The sequence below is a fragment of the Aquila chrysaetos genome, chromosome 5, assembly GCF_900496995.4.
Source record: "Aquila chrysaetos chrysaetos chromosome 5, bAquChr1.4, whole genome shotgun sequence".
Lineage (NCBI taxonomy): Eukaryota > Metazoa > Chordata > Aves > Accipitriformes > Accipitridae > Aquila > Aquila chrysaetos.
The window spans coordinates 35,635,760-35,652,192 of NC_044008.1; the positions used below are offsets into that span (position 1 = coordinate 35,635,760).

Below are 16,433 nucleotides of genomic sequence, written 5' to 3' on the forward strand. Positions count from 1 at the left end.
AGAGTGAACCTTGGATGTGGTTGATATTGTACCCCAACTGAGTATAAAGAGAACATGCCACTTATCAGAGAAGTTCTGAAATACATCCTTCTGAAGTGAGGAACTGTGGGAAGAAGATAGTGAGGAACTCTGGGACGAAAAGTCCATTTTAATATAGATGTCTAAATCTTAAAAATTATTGTAACAACATAGTCAATAGCAGGAGATTGAACTTGATTGCCAAAGGTATCCTTTGAAATCCTGTTTCTGAGGTCTACAAAACCCAAACCTCTGATGGTGCTCTATATGCACGCTTCCTCTCAACAAAATTTTAGGTTCTCAGTAAGACACTTTCGTGACTTCCCTAGAAACCTTGAAACAGCATAATCAAGAGTTCCTTTAGTTTAAACAAATATAATTTCCATCATTCATGTTCCTTCTTTCAAAAACAAGTTTATATAACATTATAGGTTAAAATGACCTCTTGCTTCCTCTTACTCATTTTGATTTAATCCAGGCTTTAATTCCATCTACAAAGTTTTAAACCATTGGGTTATGCAAAACCACCTATTCTTAATTTTCTGTGTGTATGTATACATGTGGGACAGAGAGAAGGAAAAGTTTTGTATTAAGTAGGTACTAATGTGGCAGGAAATAGGATCTGTTGTAATTCTTACTTCCCTTTGCTCAGTCTATGAAATACACTGAGAGACGTGACAAAGAAAACAAAGTCTGTTAAAAACAGTCAGCGAAGTCACTAAATCCCATAAGCAGAGGACTAGAGGAGTGACTGCCGTGTTGCCAAATTGCCCTTGTTCATACAGTCATGTTCCAAATTTGCAATGCATCAGCATCTTAACATTGTTTGCTGAATCTGCATTTATGCATTTCAATTCTTTACGTCAAACAATTCAATTCTGTAACACCAACATTTGGTGCATTTGAGAAATTAGAAATAGTTCTTCTCCCCTTTTCTGTCACTGCAGTAATTTAGTAACATGATGCGAAAGGAAATCTACCCCATATCAAACACCCTTATTGTGCCAAGTGTTCCCAATGGTATCCTTTAATTCTGCTCCATCCTAATCCATTGAAGGACTGTGGCTAAGGCTGTTGTGAGATGAGCAGAGATGAGTAGAGATGACGATGATGTTGATGATGATTTGACAAAGTATAAATTCATCAAAAAATCTATTTTCAGTCACTTCAAAACGATGTGAGTGCAAGCCAAATGTGCTCATTACCAGAATTTTGAAAATTTCATTACACACAAATGTAGAACTATCATTACGCCTGCTTAATCTACTGCTCCTGACATTCATACAAAATTTGGCAGTCCCTGCTTAAATTCCCAGCTTTCTCCCAGATCCTAGGTTAGCATACTAACTTCAGAGGACAAAGCAGAAATAGAAGATCGTATTTACCTTTCACTGTGCTGTTTTGTATTAGTGCTTTTAAATCCAGTGGCTCTTGAAAGGTTTTCTGAACCCGATACTATCAAGCTCTCTCTGACTCAGTGATGGTGTCTTATACCAAATGAAGGACTTCCAGTATACAGATATGTTATCCAGAAATTTCCCAGCTTTCACATGCTCCACATCCCACCTCTTATGGTGCTTGTCTGAACTCAGATCTGTTGTCTTTCTGACTGAGGTTAGGAATCTGAAACAGTTTATTTCATAGGTTAAATTAATACCTTCTCCCAAGGCAATAGATATTCTGAGGGTAATGCAGAGAAGAGAGAAGATAAGACTTCTGTTACTTCTGCTAGAATTTTTCTTCTCTTTACAAAACCATTTGCAGCTTGGCAGTTAGGATTAGAGGAGTTTAGGATTTAATTCCCCTAAGGCGAACTGCAAACTAAACCTAGACTGCCCAACACAGGTGGACGTTCTAACACTCCAACAGTAAGAAATATGTGGCTTTCTCCAGCAGCTTTGTCTGCATCTGGTCCATCTTCTCCTTTACTTTTTCTTACCTGTGGCCCAAGAAAATTGTTTGTACAAGGCCACACCATACTTCGATCTCAAACTAATTGATTTTCTTTCTTATCAGTCTTGGACCTAAAGTAAAAAAAAAAAAAAAAGAAACACAAAACACTGGCTTCTCAGAATAAAAATTATTTCTATTGCTTAATTCACAAGCTAAATTGAAAAATCAATTCTTTGCACAGCCTTAAAACATAATCAGTCTCATTGACATTAATGTGCTGAAGTACACAAGTGAATTGAAAACTATATTCCTCTATTATTGCTGAGATCTGTCACAAGTAATTTTAGAATCGCTTATTGATCTTTCATTATTAAGATTCAGAAAAGCACTCATTTGCTAATCTGGCCACTTCTGACATCATTCACAATAAAAACATTACCATACCACCACTAAAATGAAACACTCAGACAAACATCAATAAATCACCCCAAACATTACCCCAATATAGAAAGAACTTTTCCCCATTGGAACTTTTGGTGGGGTTTTTTTGGGGGGGAGGGCTGCTGGGGATTTTTTTCTACTATTTTAAGCCAGTCTATCTTCACCCCTTTCGTTCAGGATATTGACAGGAATGTATGACAAAGAACTAAACAAACACAGTTCTCTAAGATGCAAAATTAATTGTATAGTAATATATGCATAACAATACATAAGCGTTGGTTTATAAACAACAAATCAGTCTCATTGTGCTTGCTGAAAACAAATGTCTATAATTTTTCCATCTTTCTCTCCTTCAAAAATTCTCACTGAGAAAAAAGTGGAAATTGAATTATTTATATATAGACCCATTTGGTCAGCTTTGAAAATCATGCCTTATTTTATTTGATAATTCTAAATGATCAGTAGCACTACAAGAAGACTGGCAGCTAGGGTTTTTTAATTAATATTGCTTCTTTTACTGCATTTTTGTAACAATGGTTAGCTAAGTATTTGATGAAGGCTATAAGAAACAGAGAATACAGTTTTCATATGCGGGAGAAAAAACTCACCAAACGCCAATATTTCCTATCAAAGCAGAAAACAGCTAAGCGCCAAATATTTCTACCTGTGCCAAGTCTGAATACACTTGGCAAAGAGATGTTGCATGCAGGAGAAAAATATCTTCTCCGTGAATATCACAGATCAGCTGCCAGCTACGGGCAGGTCTCTGGTAGGTGCATTGCTGGCCTGGGCTCATTAGCCGTAGCTTTGGGCTTGTCAATGCATAAAACCCTCCTGCTCCTGCAGAGCTTTATGGGGGTTCAAGCCATCTGTAAGTCGATTCTTTACACCTTACACAAAATACGAGTGCAGCAAAATTGTGCCATTTTTTTTGCTTCTGTTGGATGTTACATCCACACTACAGGATCTATTCAAAACACGTTTTTCAAGTAATAGTCCGTATGGAGTACATAAAAGTAGTAACATGCAGTTAAAGTGCAGTGAACTGACCAACAAAGTTTTAAGTCTTTATGTTTAGGGGCATACATTGACTGGCAGGCAGAATCAGGATGAAATTTCTCTTACTACATCTAAAGTAAAATCAGGAAAAGCAACACAATCCATGTCTTCTCCGTCCTTGTCATTGTTCAGTGCTGGAGAGTATAGGAGAAAGTCCATTACTCTGGAAATTCTTAAGTTCTCATGCATAACTTAACAGCTTTTTGTTTTTATTTTCTTCAGCTTAGTGATAATATGCTTATCTAATGCAGAACTATCAGGCAAAATTGGAAGCCTGTGATAAGTCATTGTACAACAGGACACAAACAGAGTGGGTGTAATGAACTATTGAGCAGTCAAAAATCAGCTAAAGGCAGTATGATAAATCTGTCTTGAGCCCACTGATCAATTTTTCCCTGAAAAAGGATGGCAATATGCAAACAAGGGAAAAGTTAGGATGGAAGTCATTTCACTTCACTTTAGATTTTTAAGCTGTGGATGTTTATACCTGTACTAACACCCTGGGTTGTCTTGTAGTCAATAGAGACAAATGGGCAGTTCCAGAAACACAATTCCACTGCCTCATTTTAGACCTTTTTGTTGAAATTAACTGTGTCCTTCAGGTTCCTACTTCTAACCACTGAGCATAAGGGTAGCCTAGATGCTTAGCTCTGATGTAGCTGTTACATTGCAAAAGTTCCGTTTGGTCATATAAATCTCACATAAAGTAACTGAAATTCAAAATGTACCTGGCAGAGGCTCCCCCCCCACAACTGATCTCTTTAATGTGCAGTGTTTGGGACCTTCCTGACCTTTCCTATGACCTTTCTGCACACACAGAACACTACAAGCCCTTTGGAAGGGACTGTTGTATTTCACTGTATCTGTCATCACAACTGATCCCTGTTTGAAAGATAAAGGATAAGAACAGTGGCTTGCAATCATAGATGACAAGTCATCTTACCCTTTCTTTTGCCCTCAGCCAAGATCAGGTATAGTTTCTATCAGATATATCAAAATATATTTTTACGTGAAAGTTGTTAAATGGTTTTATGAATTATTACTGAGCAAAAAATAACCATACTAGGAAACCTGATTGTGATGTTCAGCTACCTCAGATTTGTGAATAGGTAGGCTCTTGAGAAAGAATAAAAATCCTGACAAAGCGATATTCAAAGGCTTTGGCCATTCTAACTGCAGTAATTGTAAAATGTTCCTACATTCCATTTTATGTCCATGCTGATTTTATATAAAACCTATATCCATTGTTCCAGTGATTTGAATGGGACAGAAATATCTGTAGATCTGGTTAATGTGTGGGCTAATGGGAGCTACAGGGTAATAGTCTGCCCTTAATTCACTGACTTCTTTCAAAGATCCAGCTCTCTGTGCAGCCTATTAATCTACTAATGAGTCAAACCATTTCTGAAGTATACAGCAAGTCTGGAGACTTGCTACAATTTGTTTGCATCTCCCTGGTTTTCGTCAATGTCGATGTGCTATTCACAGCACCAAGCTATTCTATTTTAAGAAGTACTTTGAGAAAGGATGCCCTTATCAGGAAAGAGTTTTGGATTTAATAGGAAAAAAAATAGACATAGTATACAGCACTCAAAACTTAATGAAAAGTAATTCTATTGACATTAAAAAAAATATGTAAGAGGTTGCTTAATATCTGGTACCACAGCTCTGTAGCATATTTTCATAATGGAAGATGAAAAAGATTTTGAGGACTGGTTCTGACATCATCTATAGCCATGGCTAATCCAAACTACCTGCGTACGTCCTACACAGAATAATGGGGAGGGTCACAGACAGCTACAGGTTCTCTGCAGAGATCTTTTTGTACTGCATTTCTTCTCCTTTTTAAGCTGTTTAATTGCCTGGCTTTCAATTGCCAGGCTTTTGTGTCAGGGTCTGCAACTATTTTGTAAAGCATTAATATGCTTTATAAATAGGATAGGAACAGTAACCTTTGCAGCCAGTGGAGATGCTCACAATTTATAGATTATATCTGAAAAATGTACTTTCAGAGAGAAACAGGGCTTTCATAGGTAGCTTTTGTTTGTTCAAAGAACAATTAAAGTACACAAGACACGGTGTACCATCATGAAGAGTGGGCTAGTTGGGATACTAAAAACAACACACCTGGGCTTACAGATCCTGATTCCCAACCTAAGAAGGGTAACTAGGATTATCTTTGCGTAAACTGAAATGTGCCTGTGAAGTCATGGCCTTTCTTTAATGACTCAGTAGATGACGTATTTGAGGGCAGATTGTTTATGATATACCTAGTGTACACAATTTTTAGAACTAAATATGTCTCAGAAGCTAATATTTTTTAAATACATCGGCCATGAGAATTTCTATTTGCAAAGTTGCACAAGAAGCTTCATGGACTTTGTTTCCAACTAGCTGTTGTAATTCTTGTCGCAATATGTAAGGTTCTTATATAGCTTGTTTGTTCTATATTAGAGCAGCTAATATCTGAGATTTAAGACCTCCTCCTTTTGGCCTCGTCTTCATCTGTTCAGGAACACTGGCTGGCTGCCACTGCTCTGCAGCTGTCTAGGCACTGTCTCTGTAGCTGTCCTGGGTCAGTAGCCACCCTGTGTAACCTTAGTCCAACTCTAACTTGGATTGTGTCCTTTGCTATTGCTTTCCATTTTCATTTGATGCTTGGATTCAAACCTGCTCTCTGGTATATTGGCTGCTGATCTTCAGGTTAACCCAATGTGCTAAAACAAAACAGGGGTTTGGTGCTATGAGAAGGAAAAATCTTTGGGCTAAGGGACAAATGACTTCCCTTCCCCCGATATGTACAATCACTACAAAGGAAACAAAAAACTGTCTTTACAGGAAAGTATTTTATTCACATGGAACAGGTAAGCAAGACACTCAGACACCAAATTCAGAGTAACCTTCTGCAGTCTTCCATTATTACAGGCTACCAACTCAAATAATCCTCTTAATATCTTAAATGTATCGAATAAGCCCGAGAGATTCAAGAACTGACATCATTACACCGATACACATTTTCAGGATAAAGGCACACAAAGATTACCCAAGATTGCTTTTACTTGGCCAAATACATGTTACCAGTTTAGAGTATAGATGTGCACAAGTCACAGCAAATGACAAGAGGCGATTTGACAATTTCACAGTGTTTTGGGTTTCTGTGGCAGGGTTTTGGTAGTGGGTGAGGTGCTGCAGGGCCGGCTCCTGGGAGAAGCTGCTGGAAGCTCCCCCGGCTCGGAGCCGGACCCGCCGCTGGCCCAGGCCGAGCCCCTCCGCGACGGCGGTCGCGCCTCTGGGAGAACAGATTCCAGAGGGGAACGGCCCGTGAGTCGGGGGAGTGGGATGTGAGAGGAACCCCTCTGCGGATACCGAGGTCAGGGAAGGAGGAGGAGGAGGAGGAGGGGATGCCCCCGCAGCCTGTGGTGAGGTGGCAGGCTGTCCCCCCCAGCCCATGGAGGGGACCGGGGAGCAGATGCCCACCTGCAGCCCGGGGAGAGAGGAGCCCATGCCCAAGCAGAGGAATGCCCCCCAAGATGGCTGGGACTCCGTGGGAAAGCCCACACTGGAGCAGCCTGTGCCTGAAGGACTGCAGCCCGCAGAAGGGACTCATGTTGGAGAAGTTTGTGAAGAACTGCAGCCTGCGGGAAGGACTCATGCTGGAGAAGTTCGTGGAGGACTGTCTCCCGTGGGAGGGACCCCGCGGTGGAGCAGGGGAAGAGTGAGGAGTCCTCCCCTGAGGAGGAAGGAGCGGCAGAGACAACGTGTGAGGAACTGACCCCAACCCCCATGCCCCGTTCCCCTGCGCTGCTGCGGGGAGGAGGGGGAGAAAATTGGGAGTGGAGTTCAGCCAGGAAGGAGGGAGGGGTGGGGGGAAGTTGTTCTAAGGTTTAGTTTTACTTCTCATTGTCCTTGTTTTGATTTGATTGTTAACAAATTAAATTGATTTTGTTTTTTCCCCAAGTGAGCCTGTCTTTTGCCCGTGACCATAAGTGGTGAGTGATCCCTCCCTGCCCTTGTCTTGACCCACGAGCTTTTCTTTGTATTTTCTCCTCCCCATCCCACTGGGGCCAGGGAGGGAGGAGTAAGCAAGCAGCTTCATGGTGCTTTGTTGCCAACTGGGCTTAAACCATGACACACGGAATCCTAATTTATCTTTGGGAGAAACTCAAGAAAGTTCTTTTTACCATTTTTGTCAGAAACCTAATGATTACAGTAGAATATTTTTCCAGTTTCTGGAAGTTGCATCCTTTAGAGAACTGCAAGACACAGAAACTGACAGTACATTTTGCAAGATGCCATATTTTTTCTCTGTGTTCAGATGGAGGTGAGAGAACAACCCAGCTCACTCTGAAACATATCCAAAGCAGTTCATCAGCTAAGGCACTGAGTAGGCTTCACAGATTGCATTGACTCTGTTGCCTAGAACAGGAGTTTACACATACAGCTTACACTTGAGCAGTTCCATATAGATGCCTAAGGCGTCTTAATCTCCACTAAAGTCTCACCCTAGACCACAATAAAGTGCTGCAGAATTCAAGCCATTTGTTTAGAAGTGGATATTTCAATACAAACCATCATACTTGTGTATCCAAAGACGTTACTGGCAATGAGGCAATGACTGCCAATAAAAGAGAAATGAAGAAAGAAATTTTTATTTTGTGGAATAACCAAAACAGGATAGTGTGATCCCAAGGCACCAGCAGAAGCTCCAGCAGGCCTAATTGCTACAGAATAAGAGAGTCACCAAAAAGAAGTAAGAGCACATATGTGAACACCTGCAAACACGTACGTGGCTGCCATGCCACGTATGTGTTGGGGAAAACAGGGTTTGGATTAGCAGTCTGAGGCCTTCCCCAAAAGAGTATTGACTTCTGCTTCCTCGTACTCTGCTGTAGAACCGCATACATAAGTATCGTGTGGTTTCTTCTTTAAAAGTCTCCTGGTGTTGATTTGTATGTTGGGAGAAGGACCTGTTGGGTAAGTAGCCCCCAAAAGTTAAACGTATTGCTACATCTGAAATCTTCTGTAGTACCTTTATCTTGCAAAACTACATTTGTGACCTGATCAGTAAAGAAAGTAAATATATAATATACTGAGGATTTTTACAGTTTTGAGGCATGAAAAGCACTAGTAATCCAAACACACTTCCATTTCTTAGGTTTTACCCACTTTGGAAAAATGTGACTATCCCAGAGGAGAATTGCAACGTAAACTATGATTTTAATAAGTCATAAAGGCATGAAGTAAAAGCTCTTCATGTATGATTTTGATCATGTAGTCCAGTGCTTTCGACACAATGAATAACAAATGAAAGTACTGAATATTAATTGCATATTCAATATACTCACGGTATTCAAGATGTTCATGATATTCTGTAAACCAAGTCAGGAGTTGCATTTTCACGTTACTGTGAGTGCAGAACGTGATCCCATCAGAGTGTGCTCATTGACGCTTAATGTTTCTGCAAACCAATCTACTCTTAAGGGCCTTGTTCAGACTATTATAGCTGCAGGATGATTCAGATGTAGTTCTTTAGGCATCCCAAGTCTCATACAATCAGTGAGTGGGTTAAGTGCCTCCATGAGGAAGTTAAAAACCCTTAAGGAGGAAGCCTTTCCCTTTTCACTGATGGTACAGCAACTGTCTTTGGGAACACTCAACCATGATGTTTGTCTGAACAGTTAGCTGACTCCTGTACCTACATAGAACAGACATCTTCATCCCCTGAGACTCTGAGCACTGAATTAATTTTTGAGCACAACCAGATAATGAAGGATGCCTCCTTTTATGCACAATTAGGAAACTTGACCAGATAAGATTTCCTTCTGTTTAGACCTCCTATAGCAGTACCTGAATCTCAGAGAATTATGGAGCCTGAGACTGAGTTGAACTATTTATTCTCCATTTTTCCTGTTGAATCTGGATCACAGCATAGAAAAAAATCTGCAATATTCAAAGGATTCATGAGAGAGAAGTAAAAAGACCTGTTTCTATCCTAATTATAAGGATGCTTCCCTGGGAGTGATGCTTTCTTACATCTTGCCCCTTATATTACCCTAAGTATTATTTGCACTGTTTAGGACAACATGTTGTCAACATCTTCTTAGCTGATAATTACCGACATACTGGAGTCTTATATAATGAATATTTAGGCACATTCTAGAATTTTATTTAATAAGCATTTTTTTAGCTATTTCTCTTTTATCTTCTTTTAAAAACAAATAAAAATACGCAAGTCAGAAAGAAAATCCTCCTGCTACCTAAAAAGTTTTGTAATCTAATGAAGTTAGGCATATTGTATAACACAATGCTAGTAATTTACAGTTGTATAACATCTAAACTGAAAAATTGATATAAAAAATGGATCTAGACTGGCCCAGAGTCTATCACTAGGATTATAGTGGCACAATGGAAAAACAAATCAGGCCTCAAAATAGCAAATCGTCATTTTAAACTTTTGATGTATGTAAGCTTTAAAACTTTGACCTTTTCTTATTTCAGCAGTCATAGAATGAGATATGAAAGGAAAAACACCCTCAGCAATCACTACTTAGAGGCAGACTTTACAGAGGCACACAAGTGATTCATGTCCAGAGGCATAGCAAAACAAATATTAAAACAATACATAAAAAATAAAAACATGTACATCAGTTACTTTTTAAGAATTACAGAGACTGTTCAAAGGACACAATTATTTATGCAACCAGCAACATGAACACATCTAAATTTTGTTAATGGGTTTTGTGAATATAATATGTTGCTTTCCTGTTTAGGACTTCCTTTAACTGTGTTGACCAATACTCTAAAAATATTTGATGCATGTGTCTTGGTTTATGTACTTTCAGTATAATGCACAGAATGATTTATAACTCTTGTGGTACAGAGAGATTTTTTTTAAGGTATCTTTCAAAGCAAATTGAGCAGCAGAAGTCTTTCTTTCCTTTTCTTTTCTTTTTTCTTTTTTTTTTTATTTTTTGTTCAGCTCCACAAGAATTCACATTACACTGACATCAGCTACTTTCTGTGGTCCACCTGAGTGGTTAAACAAAATAAAGACAGATGTCAGTGAAGTAATTTGAGCACTTCTTTGGTGGAAAGATGCCACTGACAGACTTCTTTTCTGTGCGCACACTTACAAAAATATCTCCTGATGCTATCTCCCTACCACCAATACAGTCCTACAAGATCTCAGAAGCCAGCAAGAAGAGTTATCAAATGGTATCAGTTTCCTTGCGCGTTCATGCAAGATTTCACACTTTCCATAGACAGGAATTTGAGAATTATAAGAGTGACTTGAAGAGAAAGATGTTTTGTAGGACTGTTTTAATATACAGCTACTAAGAACAACACATTTTTTACTCATAGACATGGGCCTTGCCCTCTCTTCTCTGTGCTCATGGTAGGGAAAACAGAATGGTTATTTTAAGGCAAGCAGAACTCACACAAAAAAGAAATCACGTGCCCCGCAGAGGACCACGATCAGTATGGCAGGAGTCCTACGTAACGGTTGTGCCGGCAGTATAGGCGCAGCAGCATGCAGGGTAAGAAGGGGGCGTAACTAGTTTTCTATTCTGGCAACTGTAATTTAATAGAGGGTCATGGTGTTCCTGGTATTTTGGTCACCTGTCTTTCAGCAGTGTGATCCTTCCTCACTCTACTGCAGTAGTGATTTCTATGACTGAATATGTCAAACTGCGTTTCCAACAACATCTTGAATACTACTTCAGAGCTGACAGGCATGAACTGCTACTGTATTTTCAGCAGTATTAGACACAGCACTGATCTGGGAGTTGAGTTCATCAGTGACCTACCTGAGTTGTTACCTCCCCTCTAGAAGAGAGGTTTATTATCTCTCCCAGGTTTCCAGATTGCTTTTCTATTATCTATTTATCTTCTACACTTCTACCGACTACCTGCTTCGGCTGATAACTGCCAACTGCCTCAAATTCTCTGTGATGCCTGATAGAGATCTTTCGCAGTCAAGTCTATCCCTGTAGTTACAATGTGCTGTGTTCTGTGTCCCCAGGAGCTGTAAAAGAAAAGGATTTTATTGGGTCTGGAATAGACATGGTCGATGCTTATAGAGAAAACTCACCTCAATAGAAAGACATGCTTTGGCTATATTTTATCGTTAGAATTCTACAGTCTCATCATCTTTATATGAATTTTATCACAAAAATTGAAGTATACGTATCTCTTACACTCTACAGAACTAGGATTAAAGTTTTATGCTAGCGACAGAGCTATCTGTGTGTATGAACGAGGGTGGAGTGAGACACAGGCTGACAATGATGAGTTGTTGATATAAAGCTTACAGAAGGTAGCTTAGGTGATTTACCAATATAATTTTAATGATAATACCCTGTGTATTTGCTGGAGATGAGGAGCATGCACACCACACCAGCCTGTATATGGACATGAGAGAAGTTTGAGTTGCGTATTTGTGGAACAGAAATCAATCCAGAACAAAAAAACATAATCAGAATGCAATCTTATGTAGGCCAGAATGACACACAATCATAAAGATGCACCCTTTAGATCCAGGCTCTGCGACTAGAAGACATAACCTGTGATGTAGCAGAAGAATCTAAGCTTAGCAGAGGACTTGTAAAATTTTGGGTTCAAACGAAACTCTGTGACAAGTGGCACATGGGGGAAATGGACTCCTATTCCAGTAGGAGACTTACCGAAACAGTTAGTGGATAGGCTCACAGAAAATACCGTCAGGTATTCAACATTTGCAGCATTTTCTTTTTCTCTGGTGAAAAATTATACTTAAAACCTTTTCCCGTTAATATCACTAAAAAGACCTCAAGCTGTTACCAACTGAAACAGGAGAGTACGTAACATGCGACCTCCCAGAAGTCTATCTCACTATTGAATGGACACAGAATGAATAACCAGATGTGTGACTTCTTTTCACACACACGCTAGATAAGTTTGTTTAATTTCTTCTTTACAATTAGATCACTGAAAAATACAGAATGCCACAACCCCATATACAGACACACATGCACACACAGCTCTGAACTTTTGCTAGCTTCTTGACATTCACATGGAAATTATTAATTGCTACCACCAATACATTTTTAATTCTTACCCTTAGAGGGTAGGTATGAATATTTTTACTCCTAATAATGGGCTTCCTACATTGAAGGTGCTCTGAGACTGGAAAGATGTAGAATGACAACAGGTTTTTTTTTTTTTTTTTTTTAATCTGCAACAGGAAACGGAATCACTTCAGAGCCTTCGTTCTGCAGCACTGGCAAGGGAGTGCATTCACTTCACAAACCTGACGTCACTGCAGTCGAGGTCAGCATAAAAAAATAAAATCATACATTGACTTTTACTCTGAGGGCTCATCGTAATTTTTGTGACTGTAAGCAGGATGCAGACGTTAAGCTGTATCTGAAATTGTGCAGACTATAGGCCAGAATCACACACTGTTATAACTGCAGCTAGCTCATGTTTAGACTCTGCCTTCAGAGTAGAAAACGCAAAATGCGATGAAGCACACAGCAACAGTAAGTCAATTAAGATGCATACAGCTTTCCTAGAGAGGGTGTTCTGAAAAGAGGTAGAGAAAGAAACTGCATGAGGCACATATGTATATACAGAAAATATATATGTCTATGTAATGGTTAACATATGTTAATATAATCTACTATTTCTAGATAGATATGTTAATGTATGCAGCAGTAATATAAATACAAATTTATGATATATAAACACAGAATACATCCATTTGTACTGTATGTAGCACTGTGCTATACATAGCGTGCAGTATGTACCATGCAGTACAGCAAATACTGTGTATGTGATATACCTTATCACATCTATCACTGTGTAAAATTTATTGTCTATAGTATACAGCATACATTTATAAATAAAAAGTGTCTATATTTATATCTATATAAATACATATTTATTCCTGTTAAGGTACATCAGTGGAGGAAACAGAACTATGCAATGAAAAACAGTTACCATTTCTATCTTCATGTATTTATTTTTCAGCTCCCTTTGAAAATCACTTTCCTAACATTCTACAAACCAGTAGGTAAACCGTAGTATTTCACTGTAAAAGACAATGTAGCCAATGTCTTGGCACTTTACAGGAACCGTATGAGGTCCCATACAGCCTATGATTTTCTCCAGGGCATGCAAAGTGTTTGAATGTGGAAGAGAGCCTAACACTGCTGTAATGCCAAGTCTACAACTTTGATTTCAGCACTAGCAGCTTCTCTATGAAAGATCTTACATCAGATTTCATCGTAATTGACACATTTTTAATCCCGTAATTGTGTGTGGGCCGGCCTGGAAGTGACAGTGAGTTTGCCCATGGGCGTCTGTACCCAAGGCTCCTGTGCTTGTATGCCCAACAGTCGCTGCTTAGTGTTTGCTCGTCCCTCCGCTTGGCTCGGTGGGCCCCTCCTCGGTGCTCCTTGGTCTCCCAAAGCCCGTGGTGCAACCCGCTGCCGGGACAGACCCCGTCACCGCGGGGATGCTGGGCACAGGCTCCTTTCACGCGCTTGCACAAGAGAGGACTGGCACCGCTACCTGAATTAATGCAACTGCGACTTCCACCAGCCGCCCTGGCAGTCGCCATGGACGTCTGCTCCTAAAAATGTCCCTGGACTCAGGTACCCAACTCAAGTGTTACTTGGGTTATGGGATGTCACAAAAATGACTCCAAACTGTTCCTTCCTGTTCCAGGAATAAAAGCATTTGCTGTGTCTGCCAGTGAACTACTCACTGCTCCTTAGGACTACTGTCCCAGAAACTGCCCAGAGACTGCAGCGACCTGGCTGCTTTACAAACACCTGACAAAGCGAATCTGAAGAACTTGCAGTGGAAGCAGATGATACATAAATTGCAACAATAATATCCTCAAGAAAGAAGGAATGATAAAATGTTACATTACTGAGATTTCTGGGTCTGCATCTTCCCGTTTAATGATTGCAGAATTAGATTAGTAGAATGACAGAAGAATTCCTCACATAAAAGCAAACAGATTCATAAGCAACGGAGCCAAAGAAAATCTGATTTATATGAATTTTGTGCTTCAAGATGGCAGTTCTCTGTGGATGGATTCTTTGATGTGTAATAGGTATTGCCACTCACGCTGCAGCTTTTTTGAGGGGTGCCATGCTCCTCTCCAGATTATTTTTCAAAAATCTTTGTTCATTGTGGCTGACGCTAGCTAAGGGATTCAAATGTTATTGATGGAAAATAAACAGACAATTCTATCGAGTCCTCCCCTCCTTCGCTAGCAGCTCAGGAAACTGGAATGTCCCCAACCACAACCCAAGTTCTCTCTCCTCCTGTCCATACGCAGGCAGTCACAGTTCCTAACACATCTGTAAAGATCCGATTCATAAAGCTCTCACTAAACAAAGTACATGCAATAAAGTTAAAAAAAAAATAAAAATCAGGATAACCACATTTACTTTTGTACATGTTTTGCAACATAATGTCAAAACTGTAATTACTCCGGCCTCCTCACACTACTTTAAATGTTGCACATAATGTGCAACCTTTACCCATGAGAATAGGCACTGTGGTAAAGGCTTTAATTAGGCAATTGTATGATTATGTCCTATCTGTTTCCCTACAGGATTTTAGCCTTAAGGACAGAATTTGTGGATAATTTAGTGGCCGCTTTCATAAGTATGTTCATGAGATATACAAAACAGTTCTTGTGACTTTTTTTTTTTTTTAAGGGAGAGAAAAAAGGGGGCAAAGAAAGAGGCGACCAAGGTTTTAACCAACAACTCATCGCTGACTGGCCAAATTTCAGTTCCTGCTTCAGAGGACGAAGTTCCCGCGTTTAGCACAAAAAAGATCTCTGTTAATTCTTTTCTTTTTTTTTTTTTTTTTTTTTTTTCCCCTGACACGAGCAAACCGCCGCGCCTTTCCGTAACCTTTCCTTGAGAACAGCGAGCGCAAACAGCCTTATAACGTGAAATACTTGGCGCCCTCGGTCCCGAGGAGGAGGACGGAGGAAGGCGGGGGGGGGGGGGGCTCGGCGGCAGGTAGGCGGCAGGCGGGGAGGGCTGACGCCTCGCCCCGGGGTGGGGAGCCGGGGCCGGGGGAGGGCGAGAGGGGCCGGGACGCCCCCGGTGCTGCCCTCCCTCTCCCCGGCGCGTCGCGTCTCGTCGCGTCCCACCTCCCTCGGCCGGGCCGGGCCGGGCCGGGCGCCGCGCCCCCGCCGCGCCGGGTTGGGCAGCCCCGGGAGGCGGCTCCGCCGCAGCCTCCGCCCCCCCGCGCCGGTGCCGAAGACGCCTCGGCCGCTTCCACGGCAGCTTCCCCGGCAGCAACCCGGCCCCCCCCCCGCCCCCCCCCGCCCCGGGAGAGCGGACCCCCGTCGGCCCCGCCGCACACAGCCCGCGGGCTTCCCCTTTTCCCTTCCGTCCCCCGCCGGCCGGCCCGGGCTCTCCCGCCGCTGCTGAGGACACCTCATGGGGAAATAAATAAATTAATTACCACACTCACCCCCCCCGCGGCAGGGACCGGGAGCCGCCGCCGCCGGCGGCCGCGGGATTAGATCCGGCCCGAGCTAGAGACCAGGTAACGTAACCTACCCGCCAGGAGGGAGGAGGAGGAGGAGGAGGAGGAGCAGCGAGGCCGCTGAGGTCGCCCCCGCCGGGGAGAGGGCTCCGGGGGACGGAGACGGGGCTGCCGCGGCCGTGGCCCCCCCCCCGCCCGGGGCGGCTGTGCCCGCCGCGCTGTCAGTCACACACACCCCCACCAGCCGCACGCCCCCGCCGTGCCCCCCCCCCCCCCCCCCCGGCCCTTCCCCGGCTCTGACAGGGCGGCGGGGCCCGGCCGAGGCCGCCGTTTCGGGGCTGGGGGCACGATCCCGCCTCCGCGCTGCTTGCGCGCATCCCCGCGGGGCCGGGCCGCCTCCGCGGGCGCCGGCGGCGGGAGAGGTGGGCGGGGGAGCCGCGGAGGCGAGGGGGGCTGCCGGGGGGGGGGGGGGGGGATAAAGCGCGGTGCCGTCATCGGAAAGGGGCCTGCGGGAAGCG

At 42.2% G+C, this 16,433-nt stretch overlaps 1 protein-coding gene and 1 long non-coding RNA gene across 4 annotated transcripts in view; one reads left to right on the forward strand and one right to left on the reverse strand.

Moving 5' to 3' along the window:
• Positions 1-8,039: 8,039 nt before the first annotated feature.
• Positions 8,040-16,149, reverse strand: LOC115341628. Of its 3 annotated transcripts, XR_003923466.1 has the most exons (3): positions 15,901-16,149; positions 14,162-14,794; positions 8,040-12,975 (listed from the first exon to the last, which is right to left on the reverse strand). It is a non-coding gene; the product is annotated as an uncharacterized LOC115341628 (long non-coding RNA). The 3 variants fall into 3 exon arrangements; XR_003923467.1 differs by having other exon boundaries at positions 8,040-14,794; positions 15,990-16,149; XR_003923465.1 differs by having other exon boundaries at positions 8,040-14,794.
• Positions 15,795-16,433, forward strand: part of SLC16A7 (solute carrier family 16 member 7) — a 77,216-nt gene continuing 76,577 nt past the window's right edge. The window contains exon 1 of the mRNA XM_030014938.2: positions 15,795-15,975. The gene's annotated coding sequence lies outside the window, so the exon portion shown is untranslated. The remainder of the gene's footprint in view (positions 15,976-16,433) is intronic.